Here is an 18,063-nt window from a genome sequence, read left to right as displayed (position 1 = left end):
TAGGATGGACTGGTTTGATCTTGCAGTCCAAGGGACTCTAAAGAGTCCTTTCCAACACCACAGTTCAAAAGCGTAAGTTCTTCAGTGCACAGCTTTATAGTCCAACTCTCACATCCATACATGACTACTGGAAAAACCATAGCCTTGACTTGACCTTTGTTAGCAAAGTAACGTCTCTGCTTTATTAAAAATGCTGTCTAGCTTGGTCACAGCTTTTCTTCCAAGAAGCCAGTGTCTTTTAATTTCATGGCTTCAGTCAGCATCTGCAGTGATTTTGGAGCCCCCAAAATAATTTCTCACTTTTCATTGCTTCCCCATCCATTTGCCATGAAGTGATGGGACTGGATGCCATGATCTTAGTTTTCTGAAGGTTGAGTATTAAGCCAGCTTTTTCTCTCTCCTTTTTCACTTTTATCAAGAGGTTCTTTAGTTGTTCTTCACATTCTGCCATAAGAGTGGTGTCATCTGTGTATCTGAGGTTATAGATATTTCTACTGGCAATCTTGATTACAGCTTGTGCTTCATCCAGCCCGGCATTTCACATAATGTACTCTGTATGTAAGTTAAATAAGCAGGGTGACAATATATAGCCTTGATGAACTCCTTTCCCAGTTTGGAACCAGTCTGTTGATCCTTGTCCAGTTCTGTTGCTTCTTGACCTGCGTACAGATTTCTCAGAGGCAGGTAAGGTGGTCTGGTATTCCCATCTCTTGAAGAATTTTCCTCAGTTTTGTGATCCACACAGTTAAAAACTTGGGCATAGCCAATAAAGCAGAAGTAGATGTTTTTCTGGAACTCTCTTGCTTTTTCGATGATCCAACGGATGTTGGCAATTTGATCTCTGGTTCCTCTGCCTTTTCTAAATCCAGCTTGAACATCTGAAAGTTAACGGTTCATGAACTGTTGAAGCCTGGCTTGGAGAATTTTGAGTATTACTTTACTAGCATGTGAGATGAGTGCAATTGTGCGGTAGTTTGAGCATTCTTTGGCATTGCTTTCTTTGGGATTGGAATAAAAACTACATTTTCCAGTCATGTGGCCTCTGCTGAGTTTTCCAAATTTGCTGGCATATTGAGTGCAGCACTTTCACAGCATCATCTTTTAGGGTTTGAAATAGCTCAACTGGAATTCCATCACCTCCACTAGCTTTGTTCGTAGTGATGCTTCCTAAGGCCCATTTGACTTCACATTCCAGGATGTCTGGCTCTAGGTGAGTGATCACACCATCGTGATTATCTAGGTCGTGAAGTTCCTTTTTTATAGTTCCTTCTGTGTATTCCTGCCACCTCTTCTTAATATCTTCTGCTTCTGTTAGGTCCATACCATTTCTGTCCTTTATCGAGCCCATCTTTGCATGAAATGTTCCTTTGGTATCTCTAATTTTCTTGAAGAGATCTCTCGTCTTTCCCAATCTGTTGTTTTCCTCTATTTCTTTGCACTGATTGTTGAGGAAGGCTTTCTTATCTCTCCTTGCTATTCTTTGGAACTCTGCCTTCAAATGGGTGTATCTTTCCTTTTCTCCTTTGCTTTTTGCTTCTCTTCTTTACACAGCTATTTGTAATGCCTCCTCAGACAACCATTTTGTGTGTTTGCATTTCTTTTTCTTGGGGATGGTATTGATCCCTGCCTCCTATACAATGCACAAACTTCTGTCCATAGTTTTTCAGGTAGTCAATCAGATCTGATCCCTTGAATGTATTTTTCACTTCTACTGTATAATCGTTAAGGGATTTGATTTAGGTCACACCTGCATGATCTAGTGGTTTTCCCTACTTTCTTCAATTTAAGTCTGAATTTTGTGATAAGGAGGTCATGATCTGAGTCACAGTCAACTCCCAGTCTTGTATTTGCTGACCTTATAGAGCTTCTCCATCGCTGGCTGCAAAGAATATAATCAATCTGATTTCGGTATTGACCATGTAGTGATTTCCTTTTGTAGAGTCATCTTTAGTGTTGTTGGAAGAGGGTGTTTGCTATGACCAGTGCATTCTTTTGGCAAAACTCTGTTAGCCTTTGCCCTGCTTCATTCTGCACTCCAAGGCCAAATCTGCCTGTTACTCTAGGTATTTCGTGACTTCCTACTTTTGCATTCCAGTCCCCTATAATGAAAAGGACATCTTTTGGGGGTGTTAGTTCTAGAAGGTCTTGTAGATCTTCATAGAACCGTTCAGCTTCTTCAGCATTACTGGTTGGGGCACATACTTGGATTACTGTGATATTGAATGGTTTGCCTTGGAAACGAAAAGAGATCATTCTGTTATGTTTGAGATTGCACCCAAGTACTGCATTTCAGATGCTTTTGTTGACAATGAGGGCTAAACCATTTCTTCTAAGGGATTCTTGCCCACAGTAGTAGATATAATGGTCATCTGAGTTAAATTCACCCATTTCAGTCCCTTTTAGTTCACTGATTACTAAAATGTCGATGTTCACTCTTGCCATATCTTGCTTGACCACTTCCAATTTACCTTGATTGATGGACCTAACATTCCAGGTTCCTTTGCAATATTGTTCTTAACAGCATTAGACTTTACTTCCATCACCAGTCACATCCACTTTTGGGTGTTGTTTTCATTTTGGCTGTGTCTGTTCATTCTTTCTGGAGTTATTTCTCCACTCTTCTCAAGTAGTATATTGGGCACCTACCGACCTGGGGAGTTCATCTTTCAGTGTCCTATCTTTTTGCCTTTTCATGCTGTTCATGGGGTTCTCAAGGCAAGAATACTGAAGTGGTTTACCATGCCCTTCTCCAGTGGACCACACTTTGTCAGAATTCTCCACCATGACCCATCCATCTTCAGTGGCCCTACACATCACGGCTCATAGTTTCATTGAGTTAGACAAGGCTGTGGTCCATGTTTGATTAGTTTTCTATGATTGTGATTTTTCTGTTTGCCTTCTCACTGATAAGGATAAGGGGCTTATGGAAGCTTCCTGATGGGAGAGACCGACTGGGGTGGGTGGGGGGGAATTTAGCCATATGTATGACTAAAAATAACTGCAAATCAAGTTTCTTTTTGGAGGATGGGGAAGGGTACTCACTTGTTACTCAACTACATGCAAGCTTTCTTTACTATTCTTGGTTTTTAGTTGAAAACCAGTTTCTAAAAAATCCTATTTTGAGTGGCTTACTGAAGGAAATTATTGTTTTCTTCAGTATTCGTGAATAATTCAAGCTGCTTAGAAACAGATATGTTCCTTACCTTAGGCAAATGTACTTTTTTACATTGTGACCCACTGTTCTACATCATGACGAATTCCAAGACTTGAAAGCTCAAGATGCTAGTGAATCCCTGGGAATCTTTTCTTGTAAAACTTACTGCCACATTCTCCATATGAATTAAGAGCTACAGATTGAGAGGTAAAACTGTGGAATATGGTGAGCATTTTGAGATGTTCTACAAGGGATATATTGCACATGCAAACAAACGATCTTGACCTCTTGATAGTAGCACGTTATTTACATCAGTGTACAGGTATACCTCATTTTACTGCACTTCGCTTTGTTGCACTTGGCAGATTTTTACAAACTGTGTTTTTTGCAAATAAAAGGTTTGTGGAAACTGCGTTAAGCAATTCTATCAGCACTATTTTTCTAACAGCGTTTACTCACTTCATGTCTCACATTTTGGTAATTCTCACAATATTTTAAAGTTTGTTATTTATATTTGTTATGGTGACCTATGATCTTTGATGTTTCTGTTACTATTCACTGAAGACTCAGATGATAGCATTTTTTAGTAATAATGTATTTTTTCATTAAGGTATGTACATTGCTTTTTTAAGACATAATGCTTTTGCACACTTAATAGACTACAGTATAGTGTAAATATAACTTCTATATGCACTAAGAAACCAAAAATTTCACGTGACTTGCTTTATGACAGTATTTGCTAGTTGTAGTGGCATGAAACCACACCCAAAATATTTCTCAGGTATACTTGTATTTGCTAATGAATTTGATGAGATGACTTGAAATAATAGCTTATTACCAAAGTTATAAAAACTTAGCACACTTCTATAATCAAAATTACAGCATGTTGTAACAAACTTTTTGTTTGAGTTATCAAAATATGCCTGAGACAAAGTTGTTACTACAGAATTGTGAAATATTTGGAGCCTATAGGGTCACTGTAGGTTTTTAGGAAATCTAGAGGCAGAACATCTACATCAGGATAAAGTTAGAAATGTTTGAGCTCTCTTAAAATAATTTGTAGTAAATAACCTTTGAAATGTTACAGTTTCTAGGGAAACGGACATTTAATGGAAGACCGTTATATCTCAAGTATGTTGAATGAAATGGCCAGGCTTTGCTTAACAAGATATTCAGGGTGTATTGCTCTGTTAACAGCTAGTTCAGATAAGTCAATTCCTCTTGCCCCCACGAACATATAATTAAGAGCACCGAAGTCGAAAGGGCACATGGAATTATTTGGAAGGTCCACAGAAATAAAGAGGCTTACCTGGTGGCTCAGATGGTAAAGAATCTGCCTGCAGTGCAGGAGACCTTGGTTGGGAAGGTCCCCTGGAGGAGGGAATGGCAACCCATTCTAGTATTCTTGCATGGAGAATCCCATGGACAGAGGAGCTTGGCGGCTACATTCCACGGGGTCACAAAGAGACAGGATTGAACAACTGACACTTCACAGAAGCAAAAACAAAAGAGAAAGAATCTTTGGTTTTGGCCCATGGTAAAAGATAAATTTAACTGTTGTGAAATATTCCTGAGTCATCTATACTGATAATTCTGTAGTTTTCAATGTCTTCTGTGTATACTCTCAGAGAGATCACACCTGGGCTGAAAAATAAAGAACCCTCATTCTTAGAGTACTATAGCTATAACCAGAAATTCTGTTTAAAATTGTATGAAGTGTTTCTTGTTTTTTCTTTCAGAGTGACCCACTAGACTGTTTCAGGAGTGGTCTTTTGTGGAGTTAAAGTCTGATGTTTTAAAAACTTCTTTACTCTGTCAGTCCCTACTACAGGGGAAAAAATTCTTATTGAATGATACATTTCAACAGTCCCCAGTCGATGTAGTGTCTTATAGGATTGCATTCAGAATGCCAGAGTTTGTCTTGTTTTTGTTTTGTTTTTCTTGAGTAAATCTACTTTTAACTAAAACCAACAATCTTCCTCTACAGAAACCAGCTGGTTCTTAATAGTATTCCTTGTCACTATGAATTGCACTGTCATCCTTGCAAGGTGTGCAAACCACAAACTCTTTCTTGTAACCAGTCATCAAAAACTGTTGGTCTTATCTTTTTACTATCAAATATGTCCATTTCTATCTCTATTGGCCTGACCTTAGTCTAAGTTAGCACTGTGCAACTCCATACAGGTATTAGGTAAAAGAACTTTATCTGGGTGGACCTCTGCAATATCCTCCCAACTTGGTCTCTATACTTTCAGTATGTTTTAAATTTTTATTTATGTGTTTATTTTTGGCTTCCCTGGATCTTTCTGGCTTCTTGCAGCCTTTCTCTAGTTGTGGCGAGCGGGGGCCACACTCTAGTGGTGTGAGGGCCATCGCAGTGGCCTCTGCTATTGCAGAATATGGGCTCTAGGGCTTGCAGGCCTCAGTTGTGACTTTCAGGCTCCTGAGCATGGCTCAGTAGGTACAGCACACAGGCTTAGTTGCCCTGCAGCATGTGGAATCTTTCCAGGCCAGGGATCAAACCCATATCCCCTGCATTGGCAGGCGGATTCTCAACCACTGGACCACCAAGGTAGTCCTCAGTATGTTCCTTACTTGGTAGCTTAAAACCCTTTATGGCTGCTTCTTGCTCAAAAACTAGATATCAAAATTCTTAGATGATCTGTCCTCTGCCTCCTTCTCTACAAGCTTAAAATGGGCCTTTCTCCTGTATTCTCCTCCTAGCTTTCTAGGCATTTGAGTTCTCTGAAAGCTCCATGGTTAGTCTCATCTTAAAGCCTCACCCTAATTACCACATATACCCTCGCCTCAGATCAGGGTTCCTTGTTATCTACTCTTACTGTAACATCCTATGTTTTATGGTGTTTCATAGTGTTTTTGCAGTTTATGATTTGTCTCTGCTACTAAACAACTTCATGAGGATAGAAACTTCATCTATTTTGCACACGGTTTGAGTGCAACACCTGGCATATAGTAAGCCACCAAAATATTTTTTGAATAGATTTCTTGTAACAAATACCAGAAACTACAGAACTTAGCATTAGTGTGAGTTTTGCACATAATTAAAATGAATTTATACAATTTTATTTACTTGGAACATTTACTTTCATATTAGTAGAAATAGTTTAGGGTCACTGGATTAGGATTTTTGCCTAGTTTAGCACTTTCTTTCTTGTGACTTCAGGCAAATCATTGAAACACTTGAAGTCTCAATTTGCTCATTTGTACATGAACTCAACAGTAACCATGTCTTCCTAACCAGCTTTGTGAACCTCAAAGGAAATTGCAAAAAACACTGAACTTTGTAAAATACAAATACAAGGGATGATTAATATAATAGCTATGTTCTCTAGAAGAGTTAAGTCCAGAATGAGCTCAAGCTTGCAAGAGAAAAAAGGTGTTTAATGGCAAACCCAAATATGTTTCTAGCAAGAGCAAGGATGGAAAAGATGCAGAGTATTTAGTACTCAAGCTTTATCTCCCTTCTGTCCCAAACTACTGTGACTAAAAAGAAATCAGTTTAAAGTGTCTTCAAGCTCTAAAATGTAAAGTAACGTGATGGAGTTAAAATCTAATACAGTTAACTGCTTTAAAGGAGTTGCTCAGTTCACCACCCCCAAACGAATTACATCCTGGGTGCTGAAAAAACTTGCAGATATGAGTTCAGAAACACTGTGGGAAAATGAAGGGTTCTGAAAGAGAGGAAATGTACAACTTTCCCAGTTTTTAAAGTTTTTCTAAAAAAACTTATGTAAACGTATGTTATTGCTAGAAACCAGTAATAAATGTCCTTGACTCTATGAACAAGATCAATAGAAGCCAGGATAAAGCACTATTCACTAAAGCACTATTTGTTCAATAAACTGATTATTTACACCAGTAATGAGATATAAATCTTTGACCTTAAGCCCTCAGTCTACTGAGAAACATACTTGTATAAACATAGTTTGATAATCCCTTTAAAGTGATATGAATGACAGTGCAGTGCATATATAAGAAGGAATAGCTGAAATCAAGCTCATTACACTTTATTTTCATAGCACTGATAAACTATGGGAATGCACATTCAGCAGCTTATGTAATAAGGTTTCATAATTCATATTTGAATTATTGTCATACTGTATGTCAAAGGCAAAGAAATTGAATCCTGCCCTCAAAGGACTTACTTTCTGGTGAGAAGGACAAACAAAATCCTAATGATTAGTGTAATATGTGAAGTCCTATGATGAAAAGAACAAAGGGTGGCTTGGGAGCCCTAAAGAAGGATACTTAAATCTAACGAAGAGATAAAGGATTTGTCAGGAGAGGTTTCTTACAAGATGAGAAAGGGATTTCTTACTAGAGGTGAGATTTAAAGAGTATTTGAGAGTTACTATATAAAATACATGAAAAGAATAAAAGGCATTACAGATAGAAGAATAGTAGGGGAGAACATGAAGGACTTGGGAAACAAGCAGTTCAAACTGACTAAAATGGAGGCACAGTTGTGCGTTATGTCAGGAGTCCAGGCTAGAGAGAAGTCATCATGAAAAACTGTCTTTTGAGTGCCACCTTAAAGAAAGTGAGCTTTATCCCAAAGCAGGAAAGTGCATTAGTAGTTGGGATGATTCATAATTGGTTGAACAATCATACCCTAAAAGGCTTGATTTGTGGAGCTATGTCAACCTGGAGGGATGTCTCTAATGTTACACTGTAGAACCTTGGCTAGACCCAATTCTACTCAACTTTTTACTTATAAAATTAATGTGGATGTGTTTGGCCAAAGCAGATACGTGCTAAGTCACTTCAGTCATGTCTGACCCTTTGCAACCCTATGGAGTGTAGCCCTCCAGGCTCCTCTGTCCATGGGATTTTCCAGGCAAGAATGCTGGAGTGGATTGCTATGCCCTCCTCCAGGGGATATTCTCAATCCATGGATTAAACCCTTGTCTCTTACATCTATCTGCATTGGCAAGCGGATTCTTTACCACTGGTGCCACATGGGAGCCCTTAGCTAAAGCAGATAGCCAGTATGAAAGAAGAGTCCAAAAGATCCCAACAGGCAGAAACAATTGAAGAAACCTTATAAAACAGACACACTGTTTAGGATAATTATTTAAAAATTCCATGTGGAAAAAACTGGAGCTAGATGTCTCCTAAGATCCCTTTATTTTTGAAATTCTGTGATTCTATTTCCAAAGAACATTGGTGCCCTTTAAAATATTTACCTAAGTATTCTAATTTCTTGAAGCTCATTTACAGGGCAATAATTTACATAAAAGTACCTAGTATGGAGTAGGTTGCCATTTCCTCCTCCAGGGGTTCGGGAAGATCCCCTGGAGGGGGAAATGACAACCCACTTGAGTATTCTTGCTGGAATAATCCCATGGACAGAAAAGCCTGGTGGACTTTTCTGTGGGGTCACAGAGTCGGACACAACTGAGCACTCACACATAGTTAGTAGGCTTCAGGGAAAGCAGATCTAAAACTTGAAAGCTCGTGAATAAATATTTTTTCACTAGGATGTCGGAGTTCTATATAATGATTATAAAAATTATTTCATTGGCAAACATTACAATGTTTTTCCCCATTATCTTCATTACCTCCGCCATAGTTTGGCCCCAGATAAATAACACGGAGGGAATACAGCCCCACCCATCAACAGAAAATTGGATTAAAGATTTACTGAGCCTGGCCCCACCACCTATCAGAATAAGACCCAGTTTTCCCCTCTGAGGAGGCCTTACAGGTAGCTGGGAAGAGAAGAGAAGCGAAAAGCAAAGAAGAAAAGGAAAGATATTCTTATCTGAATGCAGAGTTCCAAACAATAGCAAGGAGAGATAAGAAAGCCTTCCTCAGCGATCAGTGCAAACAAATAGAGGAAAACAACAGATTGGGAAAGACTAGAGACCTCTTTAAGAAAATTAGAGATACCAAAGGAACATTTCATGCAAAGATAGGCTCGATAAAGGACAGAAATGGTATGGACCTAACAGAAGCAGAAGATATTAAGAAGAGGTGGCAAGAATACACAGAAGAACTGTACAAAAAAGATCTTCATGACCCAGATGATCACGATGGTGTGATCACTCACCTAGAGCCAGACATCCTGGAATGTGAAGTCAAGTGGGCATTAGAAAGCATCGCTACGAACAAAGCTAGTGGAGGTGATGGAATTCCAGTTGAGCTATTTCAAATCCTGAAAGATGATGCTGTGAAAGTGCTGCACTCAATATGCCAGCAAATTTGGAAAACTCAGCAGTGGCCACAGGACTGGAAAAGGTCAGTTTTCGTTCCAATCCCAAAGAAAGGCAATGCCAAAGAATGCTCAAACTACCGCACAATTGCACTCATCTCACATGCTAGTAAAGTAATGCTCAAAATTCTCCAAGCCAGGCTTCAGCAATATGTGAACCGTGAACTTCCAGATGTTCAAGCTGGTTTTAGAAAAGGCAGAGGAACCAGAGATCAAATTGCCAACATCCGCTGCATCATCGAAAAAGCAAGAGAGTTCCAGAAAAACATCTATTTCTGCTTTATTGACTATGCCAAAGCCTTTGACTGTGTGGATCACAATAAACTGTGGAAAATTCTGAAAGAGAAGGGAATACCAGACCATCTGACCTGTCTCTTGAGAAACCGGTATGCAGGTCAGGAAGCAACAGTTAGAACTGGACATGGAACAACAGACTGGTTCCAAAGAGGAAAAGGAGTACATCAAGGCTGTATATTGTCACCCTGCTTATTTAACTTATATGCAGAGTACATCATGAGAAACGCTGGGCTGGAAGAAACACAAGCTGGCATCAAGATTGCTGGGAGAAATATCAATAACCTCAGATATGCGGATGACACCACCCTTATGGCAGAAAGTGAAGAAGAACTAAAGAGCCTCTTGATGAAGGTGAAGGAGGAGAGTGAAAAAGTTGGCTTAAAGCTCAACGTTCAGAAAACTAAGATCATGGCCTCTGGTCCCATCACTTCATGGGAAATAGATGGGGAAACAGTGGAAACAGTGTCAGACTTTACTTTTTTGGGCTCCAGAATCACTGCTGATGGTGACTGCAGCCATGAAATTAAAAGACGCTTACTCCTTGGAAGGAAGGTTATGGCCAACCTAGATAGCATGTTTAAAAGCAGAGACATTAGTTTGCCAACAAAAGTCCGTCTAGTCAAGGCTATGGTTTTTCCAGTGGTCACGTATGGATGTGAGAGTTGGACGGTGAAGAAAGCTGAGCACCGCAGAATTGATGCTTTTGAACTGTGGTGTTGGAGAAGACTCTTGAGAGTCCCTTGGACTGCAAGGAGATCCAATCAATCTATCCTAAAAGAGATCAATCCTGGGTGCTCATTGGAAGGTCTGATGTTGAAGCTGAAACTCCAATACTTTGGCCACCTCATGCGAAGGGTTGACTCATTGGAAAAGACCCTAATGCTGGGTAGGATTGAGGGCGGGAGGAGAAGGGGACGAAAGAGGATGAGATGGTTGGATGGCATCACCGACTCGATGGACATGGGTTTGGGTAGTCTCCGGGAGTTGGTGATGGACAGAGAGGCCTGGCGTGCTGCGATTCATGGGGTCGCAGAGAGTCGGACACGACTGAGCGACTGAACTGAACTGAACTGAACTTCCCCTCAGTCAGTATCTCCCATCAGGAAGCTTCCATAAGCCTCTTATCCTTCTCTATCAGAGGGCAGACAGACTGAAAACCACAATCACAGAAAACTAACCAATCTGATCACATGGACCTTGGCCTTGTCTAACTCAATGAAACTATGAGCCATGCCCTGTAGGGCCACCCAAGTTGGATGGGTCATGGTGGAGAGTTCTGACAAAATGTGGTCCACTGGAGAAGGGCATGGCAAACCACTTCAGTATTCTTTGCTTGAGAACCCCATGAACAGTATGAAAAGGCAAAATGACAGGACACTGAAAGATGAAGAGACGGAGCCAAAGCAAAAACACACCCAGTTGTGGGTATGACTGGTGATGGGAAAGTCCAGTGCTGTAAAGAAAACTATTGCATAGGTACCTGGAATGTTAGGTCCATGAATCAAGGCAAATTGGAAGTGGTCAAACAGTAGATGGCAAGAGTGAATGTCGACATTTTAGGAATCAGTGAACTAAAATGGACTGGAATGGGTGAATTTAACTCAGATGACCACTATATCTACTACAAGATATCCCTTGGGCAAGAATCCCTTAGAAGAAATGGAGTAGCCATCATAGTCAACAAAAAGTCTGAAATGCAGTACTTGGATGCAGTCTCGAAAATGACAGAATGATCTCTGTTCATTTGCAAGGCATACCAGTATCACAGTCATCCAAGTCTATGCCCCAACCAGTAATGCTGAAGAAGCTGAAGTTGAATGGATCTATGAAAACTTACAAGACTTTCTAGAACTAACACCCCAAAAAGATGTCCTTTTCATTATAGGGAACTTTAATGCAAAAGTAGGAAATCAAGAGATACCTGGGGTAACAGGCAAGTTTGGCCTTGGAGTACACAATGAAGCAGGGCAAAGGCTGAGTTTTGCCAAGAGAACACACTGGTCATAGTGAAAGATTGCTGCTGAACCACATACAGACATCGGGATTCTTGGCCTCTGGAGGAGAAGAATTCAATCCGGGGCCAGAGAAGAGGCTTGATTGCTCAGAGGTTTTGTGTAATAAAGTTTTATTAAAGGAAAAAGGAGATAGAGAAAGCTTCTGACATAGGCATCAGAAAGGGGCAGAAAGAGTACCCCCTTGTTAGTGTTAGCAGTGAAGTTATGTACTCTCCAGTGAATCAAAAGAATGTCTGGAGGTTGTAAAACCTCACCAGACCTAATCCCATAATTTACATTTTAAGATAACAGGATTAGCCAGAAGGTTTAATCCAGAGACTGCCCTCAGGCAGGATACATTATTGTTATATAATCCTAAGGAATGTAGAGAGAAAAGAAAAAAAAAAGTTTGTCCTTTCTTTCTCCTTGAGAATTCCAGAACCCTCTCTCCTTGGGGTCCCCTAGACTTCCTATCAACCTGCCTAGGAAACGACCCTCTCAATAGCAAACACCCTCTTCCAAAAAAAAGAAGAGAAGACTCTACACTTGAACATCACCAGATGGTCAATACCAAAATCAATCTGATTATATTCTTTGCAGCCAGCAATGGAGAAGCTCTACACAGTCAGCAAAAACAAGACCAGGAGCTGACAGTGGCTCAGATCATGAACTCCTTTGTGCCAAATTCAGACTTAAATTGAAGAAAGTAGGGAACACCACTAGACCATGTTGGTATGACCTAAATCAAATCCCTTACGATTATATAGTGGAGGAGAAGGGGACAACAGAGGATGAGATGGTTGGATGGCATCACTGAGTTTGAGTAAACTCTGGGAGTTGGTAATGTACAGGGAGGCCTGGCATGCTGCAGTCCATGGGGGTCTCAAAGAGTCGGACACTACTGAGCGACTGAACTGAAACAATGTAATGTAGATTTGAAAGACTTTTGCTGATTAAGTGGCTATGAGGGGGAGAGGTTGGAGGCTAGGATGACTTCCAAGTTTCTGGGCTGAGCACCTTTGGGTTTTGGTGATAGTCACTGAGATTAAAATTGGAAGAGAAAGGTACTTGGAGGAGAATAAGTATCAATATTCATCACCATTATATTCTAGATGTCTCATTCAGGTTGGATGTGATTTGCTGGTCTCTGTAGATCAAGATGGATCTACATGTTCTGCCTCCATTTGTGATTACAGGATCATAAACAGAATTGGAAGAGAGCCTAAAAATCACTTAGTTCAGAGGCTTCCGTGGTGAGTCCAGTGGTTAAGAATCTGCCTCCCAATGCACGGGACCCAAGTTCGATCCCTGGTTAGGGAGCTAAGATCCCGCATGTGGTGAGGCAACTAAGCCCGAGCTCCAACTGCCTATATGCCTCAACTAGAGAACCCACATGCCACAATCTACAAAGCCCCTGTGTTGAAACTAGAGAGAGGTCTCTGTATCACAAGGAAAGATACCTGCAACAGAGCCAAAAAAAAAGAGAAAGAAATCACGTAGTTCACATCCACCTCCTCCTCTCATTCAACCACCAAAGCCATGTTTGAATTCCCTTCACTCTTCTTATAAAATGACCATCCAGGAGGATGAAATTGCTTAACTTCTAATTTTCAATTCCCATAATTGTAAATGGAGAATAATATTACTTACATCAGAAAATTAAATCAGATAATAGATATAAAGCACTGGTACCTAACAAGTGTTCAGTAAATGTCTTTTAACAGATATCAATTTAAAAATGATAGTTTTGTACAGTTTGTAACCCATTAGTAGATTGTGAAATCAATTTTAGTGTTCGGTGACCATAAATTTAAAGAAGTGAAATAAAATATATAACATGTAATGTGTATTATTTCATAAGATGTTTGTTTCTATATAAATGTGGATATATATGTATATCTGTGTCTTGGGTCACAATGTGAAATGTATTACTGTGGGCCAGATGGAAAAAGGTTTGAAAAACACTGCAACACACATTAGTTCTTTTGTTCCTTTGCTTATTTTTCATGTTGAAGGCAAGACTTTATTTTTAAATAGAGTATCTGTTTGTCAAAGTTTGGGGAACTATTTGGTTGGTGCAAACATGATTTTGGTTTTGCATTGTTGAAATTTGCCATTTGATAATAGAATACAATCTTTAAAAAATGTGATTATGTTAACATCATTTTAATGCCCATTTCTTGCTTTATTTTTTTGCTAATCATTTATTACTTGCTGTTTACTTTATATTTATTTTAGACTAGGGAAATGATATCAGACAAAAAGCAAATTTGATTGATTTTCTTATCTAAGTTCAACATGGATCATAAAGCAGTGGAGACAACTTGCAACATCACCAGCACATTTGGCCCAGGAACTGCTAACGAATGTACCATGCAGTGGTGGGTCAAGAAGTTTTGCATAGGAGATGAGAGCCTCGAAGATGAGCAGTATAGTGGCCGGGCATGGGAAGTTGACGGTGACCAGTTAGGACGATCATCAAAGGTGATCTTCTTACAACTGCAGATGTTGCTGAAGAACTCAACATTGACCATTCTATGGCAGTTCGGCACATGTAGCGAAGTGGAAGTGTGAAAGAGCTTGATAAGTGGGTGCCTCATGAGTGTGTTAGTCTTTCAGTTTTGTCCAACTGTTTGCAACCCCATAGACTGTAGCCCAACAGGCTCTTCTGTCCATGGGATTCTCCAGGCAAGAATATGCTGACTGTAAGTAAAAACAAAATTGTTGTTTTGAAGCTTCATCTTCTCTTATTTTATGCACCAACAACAAACCATTTCTCGATCGGATTGTGTATTAACACAACAACCGGTGACAGTCAGCTCAGTGCCTGGACAGAGAAGAAGCTCCAGAGCACTTCCCCAAGCCAAACTTGCACCAAAAAAAAAAAAGCTCATGGTCACTGTGTGGTGGTTTGCTGCCGGCCTGCTCCGCTACAGCTTTCTGAATCCTGGTGAAACCATGACGTCTGAGAAGTATGCTCAGCAAATTGATGAGATGCACCGAAAACTGCAATGCCTGCAGCCAGCATTGGTCAACAGAAAGGGCCCAATTCTTCTCCACTACAACCCCTGGCCACATGTAACACAACCAATGCTTCAAAAGTGGAAAGAATTGGGCTACAAAGTTTTGCCTCATCCTCCATATTCACCTGACCTCTTGTCATCGGACCACCACTTCTTCAAGCATTTTGACAACTTTGTTGCAGGGAAAACACTTCCATAACCAGCAGGAGGCAGAAAACGCTTTCTAAGACTTCCTGGAATCCTAAGGCATGGATTTTTAATTCTACAGGAATAAACAAATTTATTTCTCTTTGGCAATAATGTTTATTGTAATGATTCCTATCTTGATTAATAAAGATGTGTCTGAGCCTAGTTATAATGATTTCAAATTCATGGTCAGAAACCTCTACTTTTTGCACCAACCTAATATAAAGTATAAAGTACCGTATCTCTGGAAAATATTTTTGTTTAAGTACCTCGCATAATATCTGGTGAATAGAAGGTGTTAAATACACATGGATTGAACAAGAAACCAGAAATAAGATGCAAATATATAAAGGCTAGAAGTTCTTGATCTTCTGGGTGGTCCAAACTTCTTTGAGAAGTTGTTGAAAGTTTCGAACCCTCTTTTCAGAAGAAGCTCAAGCATTCACAATTCGGCACGAATTCTACAGAACTCCTGAAATGCCATCCATTGCCCACAAAGGATCTATGCTTCCTGAGAACCCAAAATAACGATGTTTAACTCATGACTATAATTACAGAAAGCTAGCCAATCTGATCACACTGACCACAGCCTTGTCTATCTCAATGAAACTAAGCCATGCCGTGTGGGGCCACCTAAGACGGACAGGTCATGGTGGAGAGGTCTGACAGAATGTGGTCCACTGGAGAAGGGCATGGCAAACCACTTCAGTATTCTTTCCTTGAGAACCCCATGAACAGTATGAAAAGGCAAAAAGATAGGATACTGAAAGATGAACTCCCCAGGTCGGTAGGTGCCCAATATGCTACTGGAGATCAGTGGAGAAATAACTCCAGAAAGAATGATGGGATGGAGCCAAAGCAAAAACAATACCCAGTTGTGGATGTGACTGGTGATAGAAGCAAAGTCTGATGCTGTAAAGAGCAATATTGCATAGGAACCTGGAATGTTAGGTCCATCAATCAAGGCAAATTGGAAGTGGTCAAACAGGAGATGGCAAGAGTGAACGTCGACATTCTAGGACTCAGCGAACTAAGATGGACTGGAATGGGTGAATTTAACTCAGATGACCATTATATCTACTACTGTGGGCAGGAATCCCTTAGAAGAAGTGGAGTAGCCATCATGGTCAATAAAAGAATCCGAAATGCAGTACTTGGATGTAATCTCAAAAACAACAGAATGATCTCTGTTCGTTTCCAAGGCAAACCATTCAATATCACGGTAATCCAAGTCTATGCCCCAAACAGTAACGCTGAAGAAGCTGAACTTGAATGGTTCTATGAAGACCTACAAGACCTTTTAGAACTAACACCGAAAAAAGATGTCCTTTTCATTATAGGGGACAGGAATGCAAAAGTAGGAAGTTAGGAAACACCTGGCATAACAGGTAAATTTGGCCTTGGAGTACAGAATGAAGCAGGGCAAAGACTAACAGAGTTTTGCCAAGAGAAAACACTGGTCATAGCAAACACCCTATCCCAACAACACAAGAGAAGACTCTACACATGGACATCACCAGATGGTCAACGCCAAAATCAGATTGATTATATTCTTTGCAGCCAAAGATGGAGAAGCTCTATACAGTCAGCAAAAACAAGACCGGGAGTGGACTGTGGCTCAGATCATGAACTCCTTCTTTCCAAATTCAGAATTAAATTGAAGAAAGTAGGGAAAACCACTAGACCATTCAGGTATGACCTAAATCAAATCCCTTATGATTATACAGTGGAAGTGAGAAATAGGTTTAAGGGACTAGATCTGATAGACAGAGTGCCTGATGAACTATGGACAGAGGTTTGTGACATTGTACAGGAGACAGGGATCAAGACCATCCCCATGGAAAAGAAATGCAAAAAAGCAAAATGGCTGTCTGAGGCGGCCTTACAAATAGCTGTGAAAAGAAGAGAAGCGAAAAGCAAAGGAAAAAAGGAAAGATATTCCCATGTGAATGCAGAGTTCCAAAGAATAGCAAGGAGAGATAAGAAAGCCTTCCTCAGTGATCAATGCAAAGAAATAGAGGAAAACAACAGAATGGGAAAGACTAGAGATCTCTTCAAGAAAATTAGAGATACCGAGGGAATATTTCATGGAAAGATGGGCTCGATAAAGGACAGATATGGTATGGACCTAACAGAAGCAGAAGATATTAAGAAGAGGTGGCAAGAATACACAGAACTGTACAACAAAGATCTTCATGACCGAGATAATCACGATGGTGTGATCACTCACCTAGAGCCAGACATCCTGGAATGTGAAGTCAAGTGGGCCTTAGAAAGCATCACTACGAGCAATCCCACTACTGGGCATATACACCGAGGAAACCAGAATTGAAAGAGACACGTGTACCCCAATGTTCATCACAGCACTGTTTACAATAGCCAGGACATGGAAGCAACCTATATGTCCATCAACAGACAAATGGATAAGGAAGCCGTGGTACATATACACAATGGAATATCACTCAGCCATTAAAAAGAATACATTTGAATCAATTCTATTGAGATGGATGAAACTGGAGCCCATTATACAGAGTGAAGTAAGCTAGAAATAAAAACACCAATACAGTATACTAATGCATATATATGGAATTTGAAAGATGGTAACGATAGCCTTATATGCGAGACAGAATAAGAGTCACAGATGCATAGAACAGTCTTATGGACTCTGAGGGAGAAGGTGAGGGTGGGACGTTCTGAGAGAATAGCATTGAAACATGTATATTATCATATATGAAACTGAACACCATACCAGGTTTGATGCATGAGACAAATGCTCAGGGCTGGGGCAATGGGATGACCCAGAGGGATGGGATGTGGAGGGAGGTGGGAGGGGGTTCAGGATGGGGAACACATGTAAACCCATGGCTGATTCATGTCAATGTATGGCAAAAACCACTACAATATTGTAAAGTAATTAGCCCCCAACTAAAATAAATAAATTTATTAACGACAACAACAACAAAAAGAAAGCATCACTACGAACAAAGCTCGTGGAGGTGATGGAATTCCAGTTGAGCTATTTCAAATCCTGAAAGATGATGCTGTGAAAGTGCTGCACTCAATATCCAGCAAATCTGGAAAACTCAACAGTGGCCACAGGACTGGAAAAGGTCAGTTCTCATTCCAATCCTAAAGAAAGGCAATGCCAAAGAATGTACAAACTACCGCACAATT

Source organism: Giraffa tippelskirchi, chromosome 3, assembly GCF_054371585.1.
Source record: "Giraffa tippelskirchi isolate mGirTip1 chromosome 3, T2T-mGirTip1v1.2.pri, whole genome shotgun sequence".
Lineage (NCBI taxonomy): Eukaryota > Metazoa > Chordata > Mammalia > Artiodactyla > Giraffidae > Giraffa > Giraffa tippelskirchi.
Note: the sequence above shows the minus strand (reverse complement) of the source record.